Consider the following 26,136-nt stretch of genomic DNA (forward strand, 5'->3'; position numbering starts at 1 on the left):
GATTTGGTGAACGATCGCAAGATTTCATCCATCGTCCTCATGAAGGTTGCACGGGCATTTGTCAACCTGAAAGCATGACGAGCCATTCGAAAAGGCCCTTCTTGGATTTAAAGGTAGACTTCCACACGTCGAAGGGTTTGATCGGTGCTTGGTGATAACCAACTTTAAGTCATCTTGCTAAAATATTTGGCCCCCTTAAGTTGGTCCAGAAGGTCATCAATCCATGGGATTTGATACCTATTTTGGACAGTGATTTTGTTTAGTGCCCGATAGTCAATACATAGTCTCCAACCCACATCCTTCTTTTGTACCAACACGATTGGGCTCACACAGGGTGATGAACTTGGTCTGATGTGCCCTTTTTGCAGCAGCTCCTGAATTTCCCTCTTGATTTCATCGTTCCCCAGAACAGAGCATCGATAAATCGGTCCATTGGGTAGTGGCGCACCTGGGGTCAGATCGATGGAGTGCTTGGCCTGACAGTGTAGAGGTACCCCTGTGTGCGAGGTGAAGGTGTCCCTGCACTCCTCCAAAACCTTGTCCATATGATGCTGCCGTGCAGAGGAGCCCTGTTTGGAGGTCGTGCCCACAATATTCTTATTTCCATAATGGCAAGCCATAAGGAAAAAAAAATCTCATTATTGGAGATGATATTATTGCATTACTTCACAGTGGTCAAATAAATGGCGGTAGGTGGTGCTACCTTTGGTATCCTGTACAACTTATCATCCAAAGTAATAATAACAGTGTGAGGCCTAGAATCATACACAACATGTTTCTTCCACAAGTATGCTTGACCTAATAATACATCACAAAATTCAAGCGGAGAAACATAACATAATACTTCATCCATGAATGGTTTGATGCTGCAGGGAAGAAAACATTGTTGGCTAATGCAAAGATCTCACCCTTGGTGAATCCAACTGATGGTGTACGGATGTGGGTGTGGTGTGGTCGACAGAACCAAGTGCTTCACAACCTCTACTAAAATGAGCTTCTTTTGGCTCCCACTGTCGACAATGAATGACAATGGGGAACCCTTCACCCACATCCGTGAGTGGAAGATCTACTCCCCATCCTCTAGATCTTTGGGCTCATCCTTCTGGATATTGGTGGTGGCAACGGTGGCACTAGGCTCCACATCGATAATACGATTCCCTTTGTCATTCCCCTTGTCAATTTCTGACATAGATTCAGAACATGCATCTGATTAAGAAGCCTTCAACTTGGCCACCAGTGATTGCGGCTCGACACTCCCTTGTGTTGTGAGTGGGACTCTTATGGAACTCACACCATTCCCTTATGTCATTCATTATATTTGTGGTGTTTTTCTTCGCTTGCGGCTCTAGTGGGTTATCTTGGGTCACCCCGCCTTAGGTTTGTCTATTGTTCTATGTCTTGGGGTCACCTTTCCCTTGCCTCGAATTCGCATATCCAAAGTCTCACTTCTTCTGTTTAAATTTATGCTCGATTTTAATAGAATTTCGATAGGTGGCACCAAGAGAGAAGATGTTTGGGAACTCCATCTCATCTTGGATGTACTTGATTAATCAACCACAGTACTTGAGTACCAAATGCTGCTTAGAATCCTTAACACCCAACTTCGTGCAAAGGGTATGGAAATAATTTGTGAACTCCAACACATCTTGGTGCCTTCCTTTCCGCAGTGTGGTCCACTTTATGTATTTATATTCATAGCTCCTGACAGGGAAATATTGTTCCTTGATGGCGTCTCCGAAAGAATTCGAGTGGGTGCAGTTGAAAACAGTGAGGATTCCCTCTCATCCTTTTGTTTATAGTAGGTTTCCCACTAGTCCTTGACGTGTGGGGCAGCTTTGAGAAGTGCAAAAGTAATATTTTCCTGACTGGAAAAGTCGTGAACTTGAAAATATCATTCAAACATATTTAACCACATATCTCCGACATCTACATCTATCTGACCTTCAAATATGGGAATATCAAAGTTAATTTGTACCTTAAAAGGAGTGGCAACTCGAGAGTGATTGCTGGATGAAGATGTGTCACCTGTGGGTAGTCGCCAAAGGATATGGGAAAAGTTATCCATGATCCACTACAACAAAACCAGCGATTTGCGCTAGATTTAGCACCAAATTTTAGTCTATTTTTTGTGTAATTGTGATGAGCAACCTGGCACTAAATATGGCTCTATTGTACAATTTTTAAAGCGTCCTTTTTTGCACCTGATTTTGCATCCTTTTTCACGCTAGATTTTGCATAATTTTTTACACGAAACTATGCATCATTTTTTGCGTCAAATTTTGAACCAAGATTTGCATCTTATTTTATGACAGGTTTTGCTTCTAGTTTTGTGTCATTTTTTGCATCTATTTTTCATTCTCTTTTGCTTCCTATTTTGTGTCATTCTTTGCTTCCATTTTTGCACCATCATTTGCATCAAGTTTACACTGTATTTTGAATCCAATTTAACGTCTTTTTATGCATCCATTTTGTGTCAGTTTTTGCATCTAGTCTTACGCCAGGTTTTGTATCTAGTCTTACACTAGTTTTTGCTTCTATTTTTGCACCAGCTTTGGTGCCTATCTTTGCATCATGTGTTGAATTTGATTTAGCACCAAATTTTGCATCCATTTTTGTGCCCATTTTTGCATCTTTTTTTGGACCATTTTTTACATCCACATTTACGTTTGATTTGTCTCCATTTTTCCCATCTCATTTTGCACCATATTTTGCGTCATTTGTTTCATCCAATTTTGCATCATTTTTAACACCATCTCTTGCATCTAATGTTACATCATTTTGAGCATCCAAATTTGCATTTATATTTGCATCTTATGTTGAGTCATGTGTTGTGTCCACCTTTACATCTTATTTTGTGTCTAATGGTACATTCAATTTAGAGCCATTTTTTACGTCTACTTTTGTATTTGTTTTTGCACCAATTTTTGCATCCAATTTTAAGCTATTTTATGCCCCTTTTTGCACCATTTTTTTTGTGTCTACTTGTGTCCAATGTTGCACCATTATTTACACCGACTTTTTCATCCAATTTTGCATTTTTTTGGTGTCTAGTTTTACATCGTTTTCACCATCCAAATTTGCATCTTTTTTTGCCTCATTTTGTGTCCACATTTGCATATAATTTTGTGTCTGAGTTCGAGCCTAAATTTGCATGTGATTAGGAATCATTTTTACATCCAATATGGCATCCTTGGTTTCACCTTTTTTCAGCCCCATTTTGCATCTTGTTTTATGTCTTTTCTTACATCTTTTTTTTTTCCTTTTTTGCACCCAAGTTTGCATCCCAAATTTACACCATTATTTGCATCATCATTTGGCATATTTATTTGTAACGTTTTTTGCTTCTTTTTAACGCTCAACTTTGCATCTTATTTTACATCTAGTTGTTGTCTTTTTTTGCATCTAATTTGGTGCCCATTTATGTGTCCTTGTTTTTGTCCAATTTGATATCCTTTTGTATGCCATGTTTTGTTCCCTTATTTGTGTCAACTATTGCACAAATTTTCACTTCTAATTTAAAACACTTTGTATGTCAATTGTTTGCATTTTGTATTAATTCCTAGTTGCACATCCAATTTTACTTTCAATTTTGCATCCATGGTTACATCCGCATTTGACTTCTTATATAAAGTATATTTTTCTTTACATATATGACCCCCTTTATAGATTCATAGTGAAATATATGATAGTTTCTAAATATCATTAAAGCAGATATCACAATTCAAAATCATTTGTAAAGAAATTTAAGAGAAATTGACAATGTTCTCAATCCTCTTCCTCTGCATCTTTCCCCTCACTATTCTTGTATGTCCTCTTTCATTTTTCCCTCCAAACAAACCCTCTCAAATTGAGAAAGCAGAAGAACTCACTCGATGAGAATCCGAATCCAATTATCGCTTCTAACAATAACCCAATACGATACCAGAAGTGATTACACAAAACCTCATTGACTCTTCATTTGTTTGGAAAAGAGCCAAGCATATACTTCTGATGAGGGTTTCCGTCTCAAGTCTGGCTCGCAGAACGTCGCTTAGTCAATTGCGAGAAAAGTTTTCCACCTGCCTGTCACATACGGTTTGTCACACTATATATTAAAATCAGGGACAATCCTTTCTCGGAGTGGACAATCCATTTGAATGCATTGATCAATGCTTTGTGCAACGCTGGTAGAGTGGACCATGCAAGGAACTATCTAATGGAGATGAAAAAATTTAAATCCTGATATAGTTTTCTATAGGACATTCATTGGAGGCCTATGCAAGTTGGGTATGGTGGATGAGGCAGTGAATCAACTGGCGATAATGATTAGAAAGGGTCTCTCACCCACATATGCTCTGTACTATTCACTCATCAAAGCTTGCTGCAAATAAAAGAAAGTTCAAGCCACTGCCCAGATACTGAACAAAATGCTTAGGGAACGTGTTGTTCCAAGTCATGCAAGTTTTATCTATGGCATGCATCATCTTGGGAAGGTAGGAAAAAAAATTGAGGCATAAAAAGTTCTTGAAGAAGTGATAGATTGTAAATCCTCTGTACATGTTAAAGTATACACAGAAGTAATGTCTACTCTATTTCAGACCAGTGAAGTGGAAAAATCATTACAATTAGAAGGAAAAATAATTAGAAGAGGTTGTGAAACTAACTTTTTGACTCTGTAAAACAGTGTTTCTCTAAGGGAAAAATTGATGAGGTATCCAAGATTTTAGAAGGCATAAACCAAAGATATCCGGTACAAGGTATTACATTATGAAAAAATTGAAATGGTCAGATTTATTGTTTTTTCCAAGGAGACCACTCTTGCTTGAAGGAATGGAGAGGGCTCTGCTCGTAAGAAAGTACTGAACCAAGACCATTGTCAAAAAATGTTGAACCAAGAGTATTGTTAAAAAGCAATGTTGCTTAGTTGCATGAAAATTTAATTGTCCAAAATTTAATTTTGGACTCTTTACTGGCAAAATTTCATATAAAGGTATGCCCTTTTGCCTTATAACATGATGATTTTAATGAAAATGGAGGAAGGGAATCAACTTCAGAGAATCAAATGAAGTTAAAAAATATTAGATTATCAATTATAATCCATACGAAGGGAAGAAAATAAAGGGTATGGCTGTGCTTAGACTAAAACGTTTGCCTCTCATTTGAAAACTTTTCAAAAACTCAACTTTATTTCTGAATCTATAAACACAACTCTAAGTTTACATCTCAATTTACAGGTAAAGATTCGGTTTAAAGCAAATCTAAAAATAAGAATAAGCAAATCCAGAACTAAGAATTTGAAGCATTATTATTGTGGCAGAGCAAGGCAACTAAAATTTGAGTGTGTGGGAACAAAGTGGGATCTAGAACATGGAAAACTCACCAAAAAAAACAGCAAATATTGTGGAAAGCGGAAAAGAGGAAAAAGAGCATCATTCCTTTGTTAATTCTCATACAGAATACAAATTAGATGCATGGTGTGAAGGAAAATGAAATTTACAGGTTTGTGGTTGAAATTTATTGGTGTATCTATACGTGTGGCCCCAAATCATTTGTAGGTATCATACCTGTAATTATGGGTAAGGCCATATTTAATCTGATTTATTTGAAACTAGGTTTGTGGTTAATTCCAACCTAGGAAAACTTGATATATAGGTTCAATAACCTTCTTGTGTTGTATGCCCTCATTGTGTAGGCTCAATAACCCTCTTGCTGTGTGTGCCTTTGTTATGTGGGCCAATAACCCCTCTTGAGAGGATGCCTCATTCGAGTTCAACACGAGCTCTCGTTTGTCTCATCTCATCTTGTGGTTGGAATTTTCCCACACTCTTGCATCTATGTTTTAACTTTTAACATTTCAGCACAATTGTACTTGGGTTTTGCTCTCTCTGGTGCACTTTTGAGGAGGCTATTTCAATTTTTTGGGTGAGATTTGATTCCATCACTTCTCTCATTGACCCTTGTAAATATCAATGGTCGTAGGTTATGTAACAAATTCACATGCTTTCATAACTTCCAGTGTTGTAAGTTGCAGTTGCAATAGCAGTTCATTGTGGCACCATAGGTTTTGGTATCAAGTTCTTCTGGATTATCTGCAATTAAATCCATTTCTGGTCATTATTTCAAACCTTCTATCAACAATTCATTTTCAAGACAAGACAATGTCAAGGAAATTAACACGCCTCTCTACTGTTATTTATATTAATATTTATTCAACTATCGTTAGTTGAATGACTATCAACTTTCCATAGATTCATCACCCCATAACTCTTTCAGAACCATTATATTCATCTTGTTCTTAACAGAAACAACCCCCCAATTTTAAGAGTTGTTATCAAGCGCTGGGAGCTATTTCCACAAATGCAACATTTTGGCAAACATTTCTTTATCCACCCAGGACATACACATTCATTTATCCGTTTAAGGCATGTTCACGTTCAACAACATTCCAAGAAAAATACAGTGAAACATGGCATGTAAACTAATCCAGCCTTGCAGGTACACACATATCTATTACTATTTCATATTCACAAACTTAACCTATCAATTGCTCGTCTGTATATTCATCGACTTTCAAACTTAATAAATAAAATCAGCCCAAGACAGACTAAGAGTAAGACCTAAGAACTATAATTATCATGGACACCATAAATAACATGCACGAACCAAAGAGGGCCTACAAGGCATAACACTAAAACCATTGATGATGTCAATAACAAAGTGTGTGAGGATGCCATCCCATCATACCGAGAACTTCCAGATTGGAAAAATTTAATAAATAAAATCAGCCTAAGACAGTGACTAAGTGTCAGGCGGAAAGAGTCGATAGTGCGGACACAACCAACCTCCCTAGGAGCCTAAGACTCTCTAGTGACAAACAAGACAAACAAGAGCAATCCTTCTCTAAACATGCGTTTACTATACAAGAAATCAAGTGTTTAGATCCTACCTATAGTCCAACGCCGTTGTAGCAGTCCAGCCTCACTGATTCGGATGAGCTCCTCCTTCACTTTGAAACCTGCATCCACTAACAATCAAACGATTAAATAGCACTTGATAATCTCATAAAATAAAACATGTTTAACACATAGACCAAGGAGTACATGAAACAACTCATAAATAACAAGTTATTGAGAAGAATGGACTCATTTGCATTAATAGGAAACAAAAGGAACAATTACAACCTGAGCCTTGGTGTTGTGCAAGTCCCTCCCAGGTTCCATCAAGAGTTCTCCTTTACTTTGACAAAGCTCACCCACTTCCAAATAGAACAAGCAAAGATGGCAATCTCTCCTCACAAGCTTCTAAATGGGAGTCCTAATTCCAGCAGCATCTACCCTTAGAAATGTTTAGCTTCCAACCTCCCCTCCTTCTGGCCCAATGCCTGTATTTATAGTGGTCTAGAGGAAGTTATTCAGGTCCACCATCAATGGGATAATCCCCTCTTTGGATGGGATAGCTCCCTCATTGATGGGATAAGTTCCTCTTTGGTAGGGGTACATGAACCATCTGGAGGCGCTCAATACACGTCGAACAACCTTCTAGAATGCTCTAGAAATGACCACAAGTAACTTTTTAAAGATGAAACTTGCACATTTTGACCTTTACAGGGGTACGCACCTGCCCCTTTACATACAGAGTGTACAAGTACGCAGCTTTTGTGAACATTGGGTGCGTACCCGCAGGTAAGGTTGAGAGAACCTGCGTACCCAGAGATAAATACATTTATAAAGACTTTCTCTCTTTTTGGAGTTTGACATGGAGAGCAGAGGCATAAGACTTGCCTAAGAGGATAGCATGACTGTTGATAGAGCCATACTAACTGTAAATAGCCATGGTGACATTTTTTAGTGTAACAGATTGCCCCCTAAAGTGCGAAGCCTGTAATAGATTAGGGTTTTGTATTATCTAGGAAGGGTGAAGCGCTTTATCATTTCAAGGATTATCTCGTGGAGAGCCTGGTCAGAACCTGCAATTTTCAACACAAAATACATGTATAAGATTATATCATCACTGAGGTAGGCATTCCCATACTCAGATCAAAACTTTAACTAACAGACTAACTACTCTGATACAGGAATGATCTTGCAGTACATCATAATCATAGACTTTTGTAGACACAGTATGGGCGCAGCCATCTGTTTATAATTGGTCTACTATATAATGAATACAAATCTCCTCGCAGCTTGGATGGTGGAAACTAGATCCAGGGTCTTCATTTCTACTTCCCGAATTTGTACGATTCTAGCCATGCGAATAAATGAGTTGATGTCGAACATGGTAGAAACCACTTGATTACCAGTCGATGATGTAAACTGTTAACAAGTGTGAGAGAGACCACCAGTAATGTCAATGGTTCTCAAAGTACCCAGTACAATCCATGAGATGTGAATGAATGAGTTGATGTCGAACATTTCACGGAATCCTTTGATCGAAAGTCAATGATGTAAACTGACGTCAAAGGCGAGAAACCTGCCATTGATGCATGCAGACTTCAAGGTACTGACAATTTCTAAGTCATCTCTCTAGATAATGTGCTGATGTTGATAGAAAGCGACCCGTTGCAGGCAAGCCCACAACACGAAATCATTTGTTCAAGTTGAAGAAATGTTGCTGTAAGGACTGACTCAGGGATGGTCAAAATGGATGACAAGTATTTTGCAGATGAAAGTTTTGCTTGCAGACCTCTTGAACACATAACGACACAACAGATGGTTTGGTGATGAATGACTCAAAGTTAATCCCCGGAACCCAGCTGAAGTCTTTCAAAGTGGTTTGATCAACTGTGAGGTAAAGGATTTCCCAACCCAGGTGAATGAAAAGTGTCGTGTTCAAGAGTGGTAATAAAGTTTCTTCTGAGACAAAAGATAACAAATAGGCTCATTCTTCTCTCTTTTCCCCCACCATTTCTGGCAAGTACCTCTTTATTTTTAACAAGCTTGAGGAGGATAACATATGCTTGATTATAAGCTCATCCTTCGGATGAGTCCAACCTAGTTTTGATTCGAACCCTAGGAAGGAGTGGTTCGTTCCTGTTTGTAATTGAACAGGTCCTTTACTGTGAAATTTTAACGAGTCCAGTATAGGAGAAACTCGGCGTTTTTCAATTTTAGAGAGTCTGAAAAACTTAAGAAGACTCCAGGTTGAACTTTTTCGTAAATTTGTGTCCCTCAAGCCCGAAAAAGTATAAAATAATACCTGGGGGAACCGCTTGATCTTGCGACCAAGGAGTACTTTCATAATTAGTGCCACTGACCTGAAAAGTAAAAAGCGATCAAGGACACGTCGTTTTATTTCCAGTATCGAGTTTGAAACGACAAAAACCCGGCAACCTTTTCCTGTTTTTACGGTCAGAAAGGGCTATAAGGGGACCGTCTTTTAATTCCGTTTTAACGAGTGTAAAAGAAACGCTCGGCAATCTTTTCACATTTTAGGAGTCAGAAAAGGGCTTAAAAGATGACTCTGATATTTTGGTTCGTGAAAAATGACAATTTTCCCTCTAAATCCCTTTGTCCTGCACAAAAACGACACATTACTCATACCTGTTTAAGATAGGCAAAAATACATTGAAAAATATCCTTCCATGGTGAAAAATAAACAAACCTAGCATTCATTCATCCAAAAAACCTATAAAAAGACTTTTTACCATGTCATTTTTACCATTTTACTGTTGAGGTTGAGAAAAGGGCTTTTGGCAAGAAACTTCCTGTGGTCATTGCGGAGAATCCGACCGTCAGAATCGAACGCCGTCTCTTCCAGGTATTTCACAACATCCTCCATGTTGGATTGGAGAGAAAGAGAGCACGAGGACGTTGATTTAGCCGCAATTGGTCACCAACCTTCCATTGATGCCCTAAAAGCATGCAGACTATATAAATACTGGGCCATACCTGGCATGAGGGCTCAGGTGAGATTCTTGGAGTGGCTGGTTGAGAGATGGAACATTCATGAGCAATGCTTTTACATCGGAGGGCACCAGCTCGAGATAGAGCCCTCTGACATATACTTTCTCACTGGCTTGCCAAATAGGGGCGAGCAACTCAATCTAGCCGGGACTAGGCCGGGTGGCCAATCCCTTGCTAGTCTCCGGGCAGAGTGGTGCATACCTAATCAAAACCATGCGAAAGGCATAGAAATCAAATACATCTCTCGGCGTGAACTCATGGTTATAGCTTTCACGGTTACCAGAATTTGCGGCGCAACCGCTTTACATATTGCCACCGGGTCCCAAATGCGAATGGCGATTGACTGTTTTCGAGGCACCATCTTCAACTGGTGCGATGCTGTGTCGGCCAACATGAAGGGCCAACTGACTAGGGCAAAGAACGGACAACTGAAGACCTTTGGATATGGGCCTCTAGTTGTGAGCTTTGCCTTAGAGAGAGTTCCGATGCTGATCCCTCAGCATCTCACTGTTGATATCTTGGGTCCTCGGGAGCCAAAGCTGATACGATGGGTTACGGTGATGGCCCGACATCCTGACAAGGGCGCAGCAGTTGTTCGATTCCCTGCTGGTTATTTTCACTGGTTAGAGGACCAGGTCTTTGCTATTCAGGACTTTCCTTATGCCGGAATGGATTTTCGGAATGATCCGGACATGGTTCTTCCACAGGGAGAACAGTGGGATGACAGAGGTATTTCATTTTCACAAGTTTTCAATTTATATATATATTTTTTTGTTTTTATATATATCGCCTCAAACTGACAGTACAAATTTTCAAAATGCAGATGTAGGTCCACAGCGTCCAGCCAACCTCCGGGCTTTTGAGAGGAGAGCACCAGCTGTACCAGCACCAGCCCCACAGGATGCGGCCGCAGAGACCTTGGCCGAGCTGGAACAGGATCTAGAGCGTCTGACGGCAGATATACCAGAGACCACCATAGATGACATTCCCATTCGACTTCAGCGCTATGTGGTCGCAGTCCCAGGACCTTTTAGGAGGTTCTTGTGTAGGGTAGCGCGGGCAGTGGTCTCGGTAGCGCGGGCAGTGGTCTCGTATAGAGAGCACCACCAGTGATTGGCTAGTCGTTTTTGTAGACACATATGCCATTTTTGGTTTTTTGTACTTATCATTTTTGCCGATCATAAGGTGTTTTTCAACCTATGATCGAAGACGATGTATATTTTTTGACACACTCCTATCTATATATATATATCATTATTACCGGCTCATTTTGTTTAACATATGTGATGAAATGTTTTTAAATTTACTTGCATGATTATTGTAAATGTCTGTCCAAAATTCGAGAAGCAATTGCATCTGCTAATGTATTTAAAGACCTTGGAATATGCTGATATTCAATGTAATCAAATTCACGTTCCAAGAGACGCACTCTCAAAAACAACCTTAATAACACAGGATTTCTAATGGCATATACTCTATTAAGCTGTAATACAACAAGTTCAGAATCTAACCTCACTATCAAACGTCGAATTCCAAACGAAATAGATTCAGATAATAATTCAACCATTGCACTGTATTCTGCAATGTTGTTCGTCGTTTGACCGAGGCTTACCCCATGCATAGAAACTAACTCGTCAGAGGGCGAATAGATAACCCAAGCTGCGGAAGAGATATTCCGTGTACTACGACAAGCACCATCAGCAAATCCAATGTATGTTTGGAGAGGCGTCGACATCTGCAATATCAAGAGTAAAACCAACATAAGCCAGAATAACGACGAAAAACACACTTTCTAAGCTAAGCACACTAACTAAACTAACAAACATACTAGCTAGAAAGAAAACCTAACCTAACTAAAAATTCTCCATACCCACCATTTAAGCATAATACCTCTTTAGGTAAAGTCCATTTCTGGGTTTACCCAAAGAGTCCCCATCAAAATCTACCAGCTCATAAGCCCCTTTTGCTAGCTTTCGCTTTACAATGTAGGGTCCATGCCACATAGGAACGAATTTTCCAGCACCTAGCTTATCATTAGCTTGATCATATAATAGCACTAGGTCTCCCTTCGAAAAACTTCGAGGGGTCACATTTCTATCATACTGAGCTTTCATTCGCTTCGCGTGAGTCTCGATTGCCAATGCAGCGTCACGTCGAGTCTCATCTAATTTAGCTAAGTATAATAAACGCTTCTCCTCTTCATAAGTAGCTGGAAGTAATTCGACAGCCATTTGAAGTGATGGGATTTCGCATTCAATGGGTAACACAGCTTCCAAGCCATAAACTAGCTGGAAAGGAGTGAACCCTGTTGAAGTTTTCACTGAGGTTCGGTATGCCCATAGCGCTGAAAATAACATGTTGTGCCAATTCGACCGATGAATACCAATGGTTCGTCGGATCATGATAACCAGAACTTTGTTGATAGACTCAACCAAACCGTTGGCTTGCGGATAATAAGGAGTAGAGCTATCGTGGCGCAAACCAAGCTGGCTTGTAAGCTCAATCATCATGATGTTTCGAAAATGGCTCCCATGGTCAGTGATGATTGCTTGTGGGACACCAAACCTAGTTATAATATGATTGAATACGAAAACTGCAGCTGTTTTGCCGCTTGCGTCGAATGTAGGCATCGCCTCGGCCCATTTAGTAAAATAATCAACCGCGAGGATGATATACGCATGCCCCCCGGCCGAGTGAGGGTTACAAGTAATAAAATCGATACCCCATTTGGCAAATGGACCAACGGCAATTATAGGATGGAGGGGAGCAGGTGGTGCGCGCATCTTGCGATCAAACACTTGACAGTTGTGGCACTTCCGGACCGCAATGATACAATCTTTAAACATGGACGGCCAGAAATAACCAGCACGCAACACCTTCTGAGCTGTGGCATACCCAAACATATGACCGCCACATGCTCCAGAGTGACAATCATTCAAAACCCTCTCAGCCTCTTCATGAGTTAAGCAACGTCGAAAAACTAAGTCTGCCCCCTGGCGATAAAGTGTATCTCCAATAATCTTGTATTGCTGGGATTGAAACCGAATTTTTTGACGTTCCGACTTTGAAGCTTCAGGCCGAAAGGTTTGGGTTTGGAGATAGATGATTATATCCCCGTACCACGGATCTAAAGTACTGATAAGAAACAAAGATTCGTCCGCAATGGACTCCTCTGCCACAGTTTCTGTGTCAGCATGCGGGAAATCACACATCAATTCCGCAAAAACTAAGGATTTCTTAGACTTGGACTTTTCAAACTCCAAGTCGAACTCTTGCAGGATAACGATCCATTTAGAGTAATTTCCCCCTAGCAGTTGTTTTTTCAAATTATAAATCATAGGGTTGCAATCCGAAATAACTGTAGTTTTACAGAGAAGAATGTAGTGACGAAAACGTTGGACAACTTGAACGGCTGCCAGGGCCAATTTCTCCACATGCGAATATTTTAGCTCAGTGGGGTTTAATGTCCTACTAAGATAATATATCACATGTTCTGCTCCGAATTCATCTTCTTGAACTAACACCATTCCAATGGTGGAATGCGAAGCTATGAGGTATAAGAAGTAGTCTTGGTTGTAGTTGGGAGGATGCAATAACGGTGCATGGGACAACGCATGTTTAAGTGCATCAAAAGATTGTTGGGCAATCTCATCCCAAAAGAATTGAGCGTTCTGTTTCAACAACCGTGTAAAACCTTTAGTGACCTCGGCGTAATTTGGAATGAATCGGCGTAAAAAGTTCGCTTTCCCTTGCAAACTTTGGAGTTGGCGCAAACTCGAAGGAGGAGGCAATTTGATGATAGCTTCGACCTTCGAGGGATCGACGCGAATGCCGGCTTTTGAAACAACAAATCCCAGCAATCGACCCGTCTCTATATAGAAAACACACTTGTGGGGATTCAACTGAATTCGATAATGCCGACACCTCATAAAGATTGCTCGTAAGTGGACAAGGTGATCAGCTCGGTGTAAAGAATGAGCAGGCAAATCATCGAGGTATGGTTGCACAATGTGCTTGATGTCATGAAATGCATAAGACATTGCCCGTTGAAAAGTGGCCCCAGCATTCTTAAGCCCAAAAGGTAATTTGCAATAAGCAAATGTCCCCCATGGACAAATGAATGCCGTTTTTGGTTGGTCGGCAGGTAGGATATTGATTTGATTATAGCCCGAAAAACCATCCATGAAGGAAAACATTTCACTTCCGGCACAATCATCAATAATTTGATCGATATAAGGCGTAGGATAGTTGTCTTTTGGACAAGCTCGATTTATATCCCTATAGTCGATACAAATTCTTATTGTTCCTTGCTTCTTGTTGACCGGAACAATATTCGATACCCAATCCGTTAACGGGATTGGATAAATGAAACCTGCTTTCAACAGCTTTTCGACTTCTGCTTTAATTGCAACCGCTTTCCTAGGGTGAATTTGACGCAACCGTTGCCGGACGGGTTTAGCGTCCGGGTAGGTCTTTATTTCATGAACAACAATGGCAGGATCGATTCCCGGCATTTCCTCGTAATACCAGGCAAACACATCGCGGAATTCTTGGAATAGGGCCTTGTAAGTTTGGATTTCATCTTCTGTACATGAGGCACCTATATGAATGTTTTCCTCAATTCTGGGCTTCACTAAAATATCAATGGGAATAGTGCGAGAAATATTCCCTAAATTCAACTCTGAATCAGAATGTTTCGTTGGATTCTGAGCGTCTTTGACGTATTCAGCGGTAAAGATAGATGAAAAATCATTTTCAAAAACATCATCCTTAGGTAAAAACGAAGATCTGTGATGAAGATCTTCCCATGGTAGATCGTCTACACTTAGGATTTCGCGAAGTTGGTCGTCAGATGACACGACTTCGGGAAACGCTATCCGTTCGAAGGTTGATGTGAAAAGTGATTCTTCACTGACCACATTCATTTGGTCAATTTGGGTTGAACGCGAGTCAGTAAAAGACATGACAGCTTCATAAGCAATTTCATATGGACTCAAAGGCATAGCATCACCGAATGAGTCTATCTCAGATTCAGATGGGACAATCCAAGGATCATCATAAATAATGTTGTCTGATGTAATCATATGAATTGATGCAAATGAAGGGTCTGCGTTGATTGGAGGGAAAGGAAAAGTTCCCAGTAAACCGGAATCTTTAACTAAACCTACGCCAACGTCCCTATAAGGGATTGTCGTCTTATCGACATGCTGGATACTCTCTGAAGAGGCTGGGTCGGATGAAAAGTATGTCAGCTGATCAATGGTCACGATCTTACCGTTATATGGAAACTTTATTACTCTGAAGACCGATGAAACGACTGCTGTCATAGCATATGACCAACTTCGACCCAAAAGAAGGTTGTAGTCTAGAGGGGCATCAACCACCTCCACATCCAGACTAACGGTTTTACCTTCTACCCATATAGGCAATTCCTGTAGAATACCAAACGGATGGAACCCACGACCATCAAAGGCCTTAAGGATGGTCGGGGATTGGTTCAACGAAGGAGAACCAAGCGATCTCCAACATTGAATCGACATAATACACGTAGAAGCTCCCTCATCAATCACAGTCCGATGAATAGGCCTGTTCTTGACTATCACTGGAATTTGGAAAGCCATTTGATGGGGTAGACGCGGTGTACTATTTTCTAGATCGAAGATTATCAGGTTCGGGTCCTGAACATCAACAGCTCCGATAGCCGACAAAAGTAATTTTCGTTGTGCTGGGCATGATTGCAGCACTTCTAAAGCCGACATTGCTGAGGGTGAAACAGCTAAGTCCTCAACAATGTTGTAATTCTGGGCTGCTCTCACATGTGGATTGAAAGCAGACCTTCGAAGTACACCCTTGGCGGGCGGTTTGATTACTAAGTCCGGGTTAGGCTTTTCGATCTGTAGTGGATCGGAACCAGGAGCTGAGGTTGATGGGTTAGAATGAGAAGATTCTGCTTCTTTACCATCAACAGGATTCTTACTACCATAATCTTGTGACCGAGTCGCAATCCTCACATGAGACATCATCAAAATGGGTTCTTCACTGGCAGTCGAGGAAGAACCTATCATTTTACTTTCCTGCTTTGGAAATGGATCTTTTAACACAGCAGGAGTGGGAGAACCTTTGACTATTTTCACAACCTCGGCCCGATGAGGGCAATCTCTTGTAAAATGATCCTCTTCACAAATAAGACAAGGATATCGAGGTTTGCGCTTTTCGTCATTGGTTTCCAACTTTTCCGTTTTCTCCTTTGGAGCCTTGTCTGCTTTAGCCTTCTTCTTTCCTTTCTTCTTTCCACCGTTTTTTGATTTGGCCGTAGATGACTCTACAGCGTGAATATCGGCGGAAAGTTCAGGAGAAGACTCTCCTGTCGGGGAATCGGGCAAAGTGATGATAGGAGTAGTTGAAACCTTGGAAGACTTCTTCTTACTCTTTGTATTCACGATACCAATCATACCATCAGTGGCATGAGATCCCGAAGGAGCAGCAGCGATTTGATTCGATTTTGGAAGATCTGGAATCTTCTCGTGTAACGTACCCGACTGAGTATAAACTAAGTCAAGGTATTGTGCCTGAGCAATGACTTGCTCCTCAGTAACTACTCCGGCCTTAGCTACATCTTCAGTAATCTTCGGTAATAATGATTTAACAAACCATTCAGCTAAGATTTGGTCCGGGATAAAAACTTTCACTAACCTTCTTCGACGTCTCCACTCATGAATGTGATCAGAAATATACGTGGACGTTGATTGTTTTAGTGAAGTTAATAACTCCGTGCCGTTATCGTATCTGACCGGCAACTGAAAGTGAGTTAAGAACGAGGTAGCTAACTGGCTGAAATTGTAAAAAGAGGCCCGTGGTAGCTCAATGTACCACTTGGCCGCGAGACCAATGAGTGTACGCTGGAAAAGACGTAAGCGGATCGAATCATCCGAGATAGAATTTGAAGCACACCAGAGGTGGTAAGTCATCACATGATTGGACGGATCCTCTCCAGACTTACCTTCGAACTTGGGTATATCACTGGGCAACTTATTTGGCATTGGCGGCCAGAACGGAAGATATTGAATTGGATCGTTCGTTAGGCGCGTCAAGTCTGGTAAATCCAAAGTTACGATAAACGGTAACTTCCGGTTAGGATCTCTAAAACTCTGGGTCACAAGACCAGTCCCGAGAGGAGGATATCCAGGATAACTAGGAACAGGAGTCGCATTAGGGATATTATATCCTCCTGGAAAACCAGGATTAACCGGACCGTACTGGGGTTGTTGAGGTTGTTGATAAGTGTACCCAGGATACGGTTGATACTGGTAAACCGGCTGTTGGACAGCTTGCCCATGTTGGTACTGTCCCTGGTACGGTTGTTGAACAAATTGAGGTTGAGTAGTGACAACCGTACTTATACCAGGTTGACCTGTAGGCATCTGGACCGTGGTTTGAATCGTAGATGCAGACAACGGTAAAGATGTCTGAGGAGTGGTTACAGAGACAGTAGAAACCAGAGCTGTCGATACTCCAGAAGTAAGTGCGGCAGATGTAGCGGTAGTTGCAGTAGCCGTTTGAGATGGAGTACTAGGTGCAATTGGCGGCTGAGTAACTACCGAAGTTACAGAAGTTTGAACATTTGACTGGACAGGTTGCGGTTGCTGGGGTGGACCAGAAACTACGGGTTGTCCAACTTGAGGTACCAACTGTATACTTGGCTGCAACACCTGTTGACCCTGTGATGGATCCCACACTAACATTCTGGGGTATTGACCCGTAACAGGTTGAGGATACTGAGATCCATAACCGGATTGAGGATAGGATTGATAATTGAAAGGTGCAGTTCCCATACCTTGAACATATGACTGACCTTGAGGTGGTTGATAACCTTGACCCGAGTATTGACCTTGAGGTTGATAACCTTGAGGTAAATACGGATACTGGGGTTGACCTTGACCTTGAGGTTGATACCCTTGGGGTTGATACCCTTGAGGTAAATATTGATACTGAGGTTGACCCTGGGGTACATATTGAGGCTGGGGTTGACCTTGAGGCATGTATTGCACCATAGGTACATACTGACCTTGAGGTTGCCCCCCAGACACGATTTGTGTACCTTGAGGTTGCCCCCCAGGCGTTAACTGAGGCTGCCCCCCAGGCGTTAACTGAGGCTGCCCCCCAGGCGGTAATTGGCCACCTTGAGGTTGGGGAACGGGAACTGAACCTGACATCATGTAAATGTCTCCTACACCCAATGGTATATTACCATTGTTTCCAGCTAATAACCCATGATCAACGGGTTGAGGAGATGCCCCCGCAAAGGTACCAGAAAGTGATTGATACCCGGTGGGAACAGAAGGACCACCGTGTAAGAAAGATTCAGGAGTTTGAGTAAACACGGACGACTGACCAGACATATTTACGGGAGTATAAATACCTCCAGGTGGAAAGGGAGTACGAGGTGTAGAAAAACCTACCCCTGAGTTGTCTAAATAATTGGTTAACGAAAGGTACCAAGTACTACTTCTAGGAGGACTGTAAAAGATAGATTCACGCTCCCTGAGCTCAATAGTAAGTTGATATTCAAGGTTAGAGACGCTTATTTCTTCCTCTGGAGCAAGTTCTTCGATAGCAATCAGACCAGTAGGAAGATTTTCGGTGATAACTCGTTCTACTCTTGGTGAATCTGGAACACTAGAAGTCAGAGTAACAGGTTCGGATATTTCAGGTTCTTTGCCTGTATCACTAGCTAGCGAAAAAATACCAACAAGCTCAGAAACTGTAACAGCTTCGGGATTATAACCTGTCTCTAGACTTTGGTAATATGGATGGACTACCAAGGAAGATTCTCCTTCTTCAGGTGAACCTACTCTACTGCCACTAGGAGGAGTTACAAGGACCTTTCTACTAGGAGGGGTCGTCTCGAGGAGGTTCACCCGAAGTCTACGGGATCTCCTCAACAATTCGGCCACAGAAACAACTTCAGGAGACTGGCCCCGAAGTCTACGGGACTGTCTCGGTAATTCCGCCACAGCTAAAAACTTTTAACTACTACACACGAAAAAAAAGTAAAATCTCAAATCAAACCACCTAAAGTCTCTAAAGAACCAAACAAATTTGAATCACACGCCTAAAGAATCTAGGGCGTCAAACCAAGCACAAACAGTAGCCTTCCAGACCGAAAACGCTAGTTGGAGATGAAACCCAACATCGCCGGATTCAGTACAGAAGTGGCGGGTGGAACAGTTACCCCGGAAACCTGCTTAATGAATAGACCGGCACAAGTTCCTCCACTTTAACCGTCTCGAGTGAAGTGAACCCCCCGGAAAATCCAAGTGAGTCTAGCCGACGTCTGCTCTAGGTACAGTGGGATCTTCCCTCCACCGTCACCTCGGTAGAATCCTAAAGATAATGGTCACTAAGGTTACCAACTGCAACAAATGCACCTGGGGGAACAGTGTACACTCCGACAGCACGCAAGGGCAGAGTATCAAGCTCAATCCCCTTGCCGGTTCCTTGACAATAATCCAAGGTTTACCGACAAGTGACCCCTGGCTCCTCGACAATGGTTAATCCGAGGTTTACCGTTTGTAATACGTGCGTGTCTGGCGTCGTTCCCAACGAGGGAGGATTGATCCCCTCACTGGTTCGGACACGAGCTCGTGCTTCTCCTTTAAGAGGAGCTTTCCCAGAGTACAAATGATACAATTGGATTTATTCTATCACAAGATAAGCTACTTGTTTGGTTTTGTTGTCTTGGAGAGTTAATTACTCCCCTACTCCAAGACACTAGCCTGATCTAAATTGGTGTTTCAGAGCCCTAGTAAATAAAAGTTACTACGTTGATTTTACTTTAAGCGTTAATTTTATGGTTTTTCTTAAAGACAAAAGGTAGCGGAAGTGAAACCAACGGTGTGTAGACTCAACTCAAACCACTACAAAGATGCACCTAAGATGATTTACGCTACTTTTCTCTTTCAATGAAATTCCTAACTAAGAGAGTTGGAAAATGCAAATTTTATAGAAAACAACTTTCTTAGTAAAGACAATCAAAGAAACAATTCTCTTTATCTTTTCAAGCATACAAACATGACCACTCCTTACGTGCACGAAAAACTCTTTTTCTTTCAAAATCCCTCAAAGCTACTTGAAACAAAACTTTTCAAAGGAGATGTTTTTGTATTTTTTCTTATTTAATAAAGCATATAAATCTATTTTAACGAAAATCAATCTCAAAAGTTATAAAATCTATGAAAACTTGACTCACAAGCAAATCAAAAAGAAATTTACTCTAAGCAAACCTAACGAGGCAAAAGCCTACAAAGATGATTCTAGGTTGTTTTACTTGACCAAAATCAATTCAAGGACCAGCTAATGCAGAATCAAAAGACCAGTCAAAACAAAACTCAAATCTTTTTGTTCTTTTTGTAAAATGGAATTCAATACTCAATCAACAAGTACTTCGAAATTTGCCAAAGAGACAACTCAAAGGTAAGTTGCTCTCACAGGTAGACTTTATGACAGGTCCGACTTCTAAGAAGGCTGATAAAACCAGAGAGATCTAAGGCTTGACAACTTCTACCGCCAAAGTCACTACAAGACCTACTCAAAAATCAAACCCTAGGGCTTAAACTTCTATGAAATCCACTAAAACACTCAATGCTATCGAAACAAGTTCAGGTGAAGATCTTTGACAAGAGACTAATGGATCTGGGCAGTAAAAACTAAGAAAAAGAAAAATCTAAGAGAAAAAATGCAAAAAATGGAAATTTCTTAATTTTTAGCAGGGTACGCAGGCAACCAGTTAAGCCAGGTGCGGGCCCGCTCTGTACACACAGAAACAGTGCGTACAAGTACGCACTGTGCAATGATCAGAGGGTGCGTACTACTGAAAAAACCAAGAAAAACTAAATTCAATCTAAGCCTAAGCTAACCCACCCAAAAACAAAGTCACAGAGCCAAAAACCAGAAAATAAATGACTTTTCTCAGATCAAAGTTGCATACAAAGGAAAAGACTTTCACATCAATGGAGTCCCCAGCGGAGTCGCCAATTTGTCAGGCGGAAAGAGTCGATAGTGCGGACACAACCAACCTCCCTAGGAGCCTAAGACTCTCTAGTGACAAACAAGACAAACAAGAGCAATCCTTCTCTAAACATGCGTTTACTATACAAGAAATCAAGTGTTTAGATCCTAGCTGTAGTCCAACGCCGTTGTAGCAGTCCAGCCTCACTGATCCGGATGAGCTCCTCCTTCACTTTGAAACCTGCATCCACTAACAATCAAACGATTAAATAGCACTTGATAATCTCATAAAATAAAACATGTTTAACACATAGACCAAGGAGTACATGAAACAACTCATAAATAACAAGTTATTGAGAAGAATGGACTCATTTGCATTAATAGGAAACAAAAGGAACAATTACAATCTGAGCCTTGGTGTTGTGCAAGTCCCTCCCAGGGTCCATCAAGAGTTCTCCTTTACTTTGACAAAGCTCACCCACTTCCAAATAGAACAAGCAAAGATGGCAATCTCTCCTCACAAGCTTCTAAATGGGAGTCCTAATTCCAGCAGCATCTACCCTTAGAAATGTTTAGCTTCCAACCTCCCCTCCTTCTGGCCCAATGCCTGTATTTATAGTGGTCTAGAGGAAGTTATTCAGGTCCACCATCAATGGGATAATCCCCTCTTTGGATGGGATAGCTCCCTCATTGATGGGATAAGTTCCTCTTTGGTAGGGGTACATGAACCATCTGGAGGCGCTCAATACACATCGAACAACCTTCTAGAATGCTCTAGAAATGACCACAAGTAACTTTTTAAAGATGAAACTTGCGCATTTTGACCTTTACAGGGGTACACACCTGCCCCTTTACATACAAAGCGTACAAGTACGCAGCTTTTGTGAACATTGGGTGCGTACCCGCAGGTAAGGTTGAGAGAACCTGCGTACCCAGAGATAAATACATTTATAAAGACTTTCTCTCTTTTTGGAGTTTGACATGGAGAGCAGAGGCATAAGACTTGCCTAAGAGGATAGCATGACTGTTGATAGAGCCATACTAACTGTAAATAGCCATGGTGACATTTTTTAGTATAACACTAAGACTAAGACCTAAGAACTGTAATTATCATGGACACCATAAATAACAAACACAAACCAAAGAGGGCTTACAAGGCATAAAACTAAAACCATTGATGATGTTAATAACAGAGTGTAGGAGGATGCTATCGCATCATACCGAGAACCTCCAGATTGGCAAAACTTTGGGCACATGTAATGCCTTATAAACCACTTCGTCCATACACACATAATTAGGAGGGGAGTCTTAATGTGGAATCAGATCCCAACATAAGGATAAGCCACTATATCGATGTGGACTCAGATGTCCAACCATGGATACTTAAGATAAATCCATATGAGGTTTTAGTAGTAAAATTTGCATTCCAACTGCATCACATGCTCGATCAAAGTGTGTCTACAAAGAACTCATGTGACCGGCTTCTGAGAATGGTGAAGTCTCTCAACCCTAAAGTAGTCACAGTAGTAAAACAAGAGGTTAACACTAATAATACACCTTTCATCCCCCAGTCCATGGAAGCATTAAACTATTACTCATCAGTGTTTGAGTCGTTAGATGCTACACTTAAAAGGGATAGCAGAAATCGTATGAATGTTGAAAAACAATGCCTTGCCTGAGACACAGTGAACATAATTGCTTGTGAGGGAGAAGAAAGGATTGAGAGGTATGAAGTTACAGGAAAATGGAGAGCTAGAGTGACTATGGCAGGATTTAGTGTATATCATCTCAGTGCTAATGTTAAGGACACGGTTAAATCTTTGCTCTGTTAATCATATTGCAATAGCTATAAGACTAAGGAAGAAGGAGGAGCTATGTATTTACTATTTTAGATGGTTGGACAAAATTCTCATTGCAACATCTGCTTGGCATTGAGAGGCAACGACTATAAGAATGTTCTTGTACAAGAATTTGTTATAATTTATCAATACCATTGTTGAAACTGCATGTGACTTTCATGTGTGTCAGGGAAGAGTTCAGAAACCTGACACAATAACTTATTATAGGGGTAAAAGATGAAACTAATTTAAGGAAACAATGGTTTTTACCTGTCCTGTTCAACCAGGGATAAGATAGTTATTCGTTTGTATTTTGCTTCCTTATCCATGTAGACAGGAAAATGCTAAGGCTTGCTAAAATCAATGATATGCCTGCCTACATAGTGGGTAATTGGATAGAGATAGTTACTATTTAACTTTCAGGAACTTATACTTCACTAGCTAAAAAGTTTTGGATTTTTTTTTCTTATGACCTTGAGTACAGAGTCTCATAATCAACTAGAAGAAAAATCAAGTCTATCTTTCAATTGCTTGAACCAGGACTATATCACGGATATTGCAACAATAAAAGAAATAATTCCAGTCTATAGAAAGGTAGCATAGTAATAACATACTTGAGTTTTCGGGGTGCTTCAAACAATCTCGTCCTAAAGATAGGATTCCAGGTTGTTTGCAGATTTTAATTGGTGAGGTTGGCTCTAATTTTGGAACTTTGTTGGCTCTGCTACAGGTATCATTTTGCCCCAAATCTTCGCCAAGCCTTTTTCATGGACTCACTAAAGGACTCTCATTTTCTGCATCCTTCATATGAGTAAACCTTCGACCTAGCACTGGTTTTCAATACAAACTTTCAAAGAGAGAAACTGGCAGTTTGGAGGAGGTTACAAGACCTCCTTCTATAATGAACAAAGATGACCCCGGAATGTGGCAAAAGTTCTCCCCTTCAGCCGGTGCTAAAGAAAACAAAGAGCTTCTCTCTGAAATCTCTAACGGCGTGCTTGGATGGCCTAATCTGACCAAAACTACAAAAATGTACCATGAGTTTTCCTCTACGTTGTTATATTGTGAAGGATAGTGTTTCCCTCAATTACTAACCGTTCCAATAGCCCCTGCTTCCTGATCCATTAGTTTTGACTTCTCCAGACATTAAATAGCATTAATGATTCTATTCCATTACACAAAGATGAGCTGGAAGGGAAAACCCTTCGGAGCACAGTATTTCATGTTGAGGTATCAAATTCTTGGTTCCATGGAAATAGAAACCGCATGAAGATATCTACGAACCACTTGAACATAAAAAATGTTCAATCTCAAAACTCTGAAGTAAATTTGTAAAGAATGTAGCGTTAGCTTTCTTGGCTTAGTGAAATCCCTAATTTTCTATCCTATTTGCCTGTCTTAAAAATCTCACGAAAACCTGTAAAGATTGTGCCATTGTGTACGCTTAGCCTCTAAAAGCCCTAGCTTTCTATCTTCTTCTGTGTAATTTGAATAGAACGCCATCAAATACCAAAATTATCAATTCCCATTCTCCAAAACTTTTAAATGTGCGGAACTGAGACAGAAATCATTCAATCAAACCACTCGAAATGCATCTGAATGCTGATCCATTAACTTAAAGAACTTCTTCCCAAACTCTGCCATTTTTTAAACAAAATTTTGAGCACAACCTTGTCTAGTCCATTTATAGAGAGCGTTAGTTTATGAAATCTTGCCTGTAAGCCAAAATAGAGTCAAAATTTTCCATTGAAAGCTGAGAATAACTGAACCAGAAATAACCCTTGTGAAATTTGCTGCTTAAAACATTGATTTGAGCACGGCCTCTTTCTTCAGATTTATTTTAGATAATACGGTAGCTTATTTAATGAAATATTTCCAGAAAGTTGAAATATGGCAAATTTTTCCAATCAAGAACTCTAAATAATTTCATTAGGACAAGGCGTAGAGGATTCATGACGGCGACAAGAAAATAATGGCGCTTTGCAATTTTAGCACTCTCTTGCAGAAAAATACCTTTTCTGAAATCGTTTTGACCACGAAGAAACGCAGATGAACTGTTGGAAGTCGTGCAGAGATAGATCTGGTGGCTCGTGGATCGATTCTGGGGCAATGTTTATGCGATTGCAAACCATTATTGTTCATATGCGAGCTACTGAGCTCGTTGAGAGGGATACGCGCAATGGTGCCAAACTACCAAGAGGATTTGAATTTAAAGGCGGGATAGAATATCTACTGTCCGATCATGTCATCGACGACCATATATTTGTGTTTCAGTAAAACGGATTTTCAAAGAATTTTAAATATTATACATTTTATAGAATTTGAAATATTATACATTCTATTATTTAAGATGAATAATAGTTTTACTTTGGAAAAATAATTGGGCACATCAAATAAAATATTGATGCGACGGACATAGAACTCCGAAACAATAATGCACCCTTCTCTTACTCCAAAACAATAATGCACCCTTCTCTAGCTGATGTGTCAATGCTTTCTTTGAAGTGGAACTTAAAGAATTAAGTAATTATTCATTACTAAATTGGGATTTTATATAAATTAATTGATTATTTATTAATGTTAATTTCATTTTATAATTTTATAGTAATTTTTAATAGATTTTTGTTAAAGATAATTATTTGAGCTATTATTGTATCAAGATTTTTGTTGTGTCTTTTATTATTATATTTTAATCCACTTTAAACATGCTCAAAATATGTTTTCATCTTCATTTGTGGAGATTATCTACTTGCATATTCAAAAAGTTTTGATGTAGTTTTTGCCTTGAAAAATGATTATTGTGATTGTAATGGTGAGAAATTATTCTATAAACAGTGTTAAGTGTTATTTAGAATAAATGAGAAATTCTTTTTGAATATATAAGACTAATCTTTGAGAGAATAGATATATATTCCCTAATTATCACATAAACAAGGGGTTAATCTTGCATTTAGTGCTTTATCTCTGTAGAGTTTCGCTAAACAAAGGGAATACCTCCTCCCGCGTGACTTCGATTGTCCCTCCCTCTTACAGGATTGCAAAGCATTAAGAATTGAATCTTCTTTATTTTAAAGATGTAGTCTTGTCGAATATACCAAAAACATAGTAGGATTCTTTCATTATTGACAAAATCAAGCACATGTGCAAGGGAAGTATTCATCTATGGATGGTTAACAAGTTCATTAATAACTACAAGCAAACGCTTCAAACTATGTATTTAATGATCTCTAGTCATCATCTAAAGAGTTCAAAAATCAAATCAATTCCAACCTAAGTTCTAAGTATATGGTAAACCTCTACTCTAGAGGTTCTATTATTGTAAAATTTCACAACTATGGAAGTTGTGGCAAGGTCTCAAAGGAGGGACTTTCTTTTTGGGGCAAAACTAACCTTTTTTCAAAAGATAGTTT

General features: G+C 40.1%; 1 pseudogene; it reads left to right on the forward strand.

Annotated features, from left to right (window-relative positions):
* LOC149228917 (scarecrow-like protein 1 pseudogene) overlaps positions 1 to 22,823 on the forward strand; it is a 23,976-nt pseudogene extending 1,153 nt beyond the window's left edge.
* Positions 22,824 to 26,136: the final 3,313 nt, after the last annotated feature.

Source organism: Pinus tabuliformis, chromosome J (genome assembly GCF_031772625.1).
Source record: "Pinus tabuliformis cultivar Carrire ecotype Pingquan chromosome J, CPIR1, whole genome shotgun sequence".
Lineage (NCBI taxonomy): Eukaryota > Viridiplantae > Streptophyta > Pinopsida > Pinales > Pinaceae > Pinus > Pinus tabuliformis.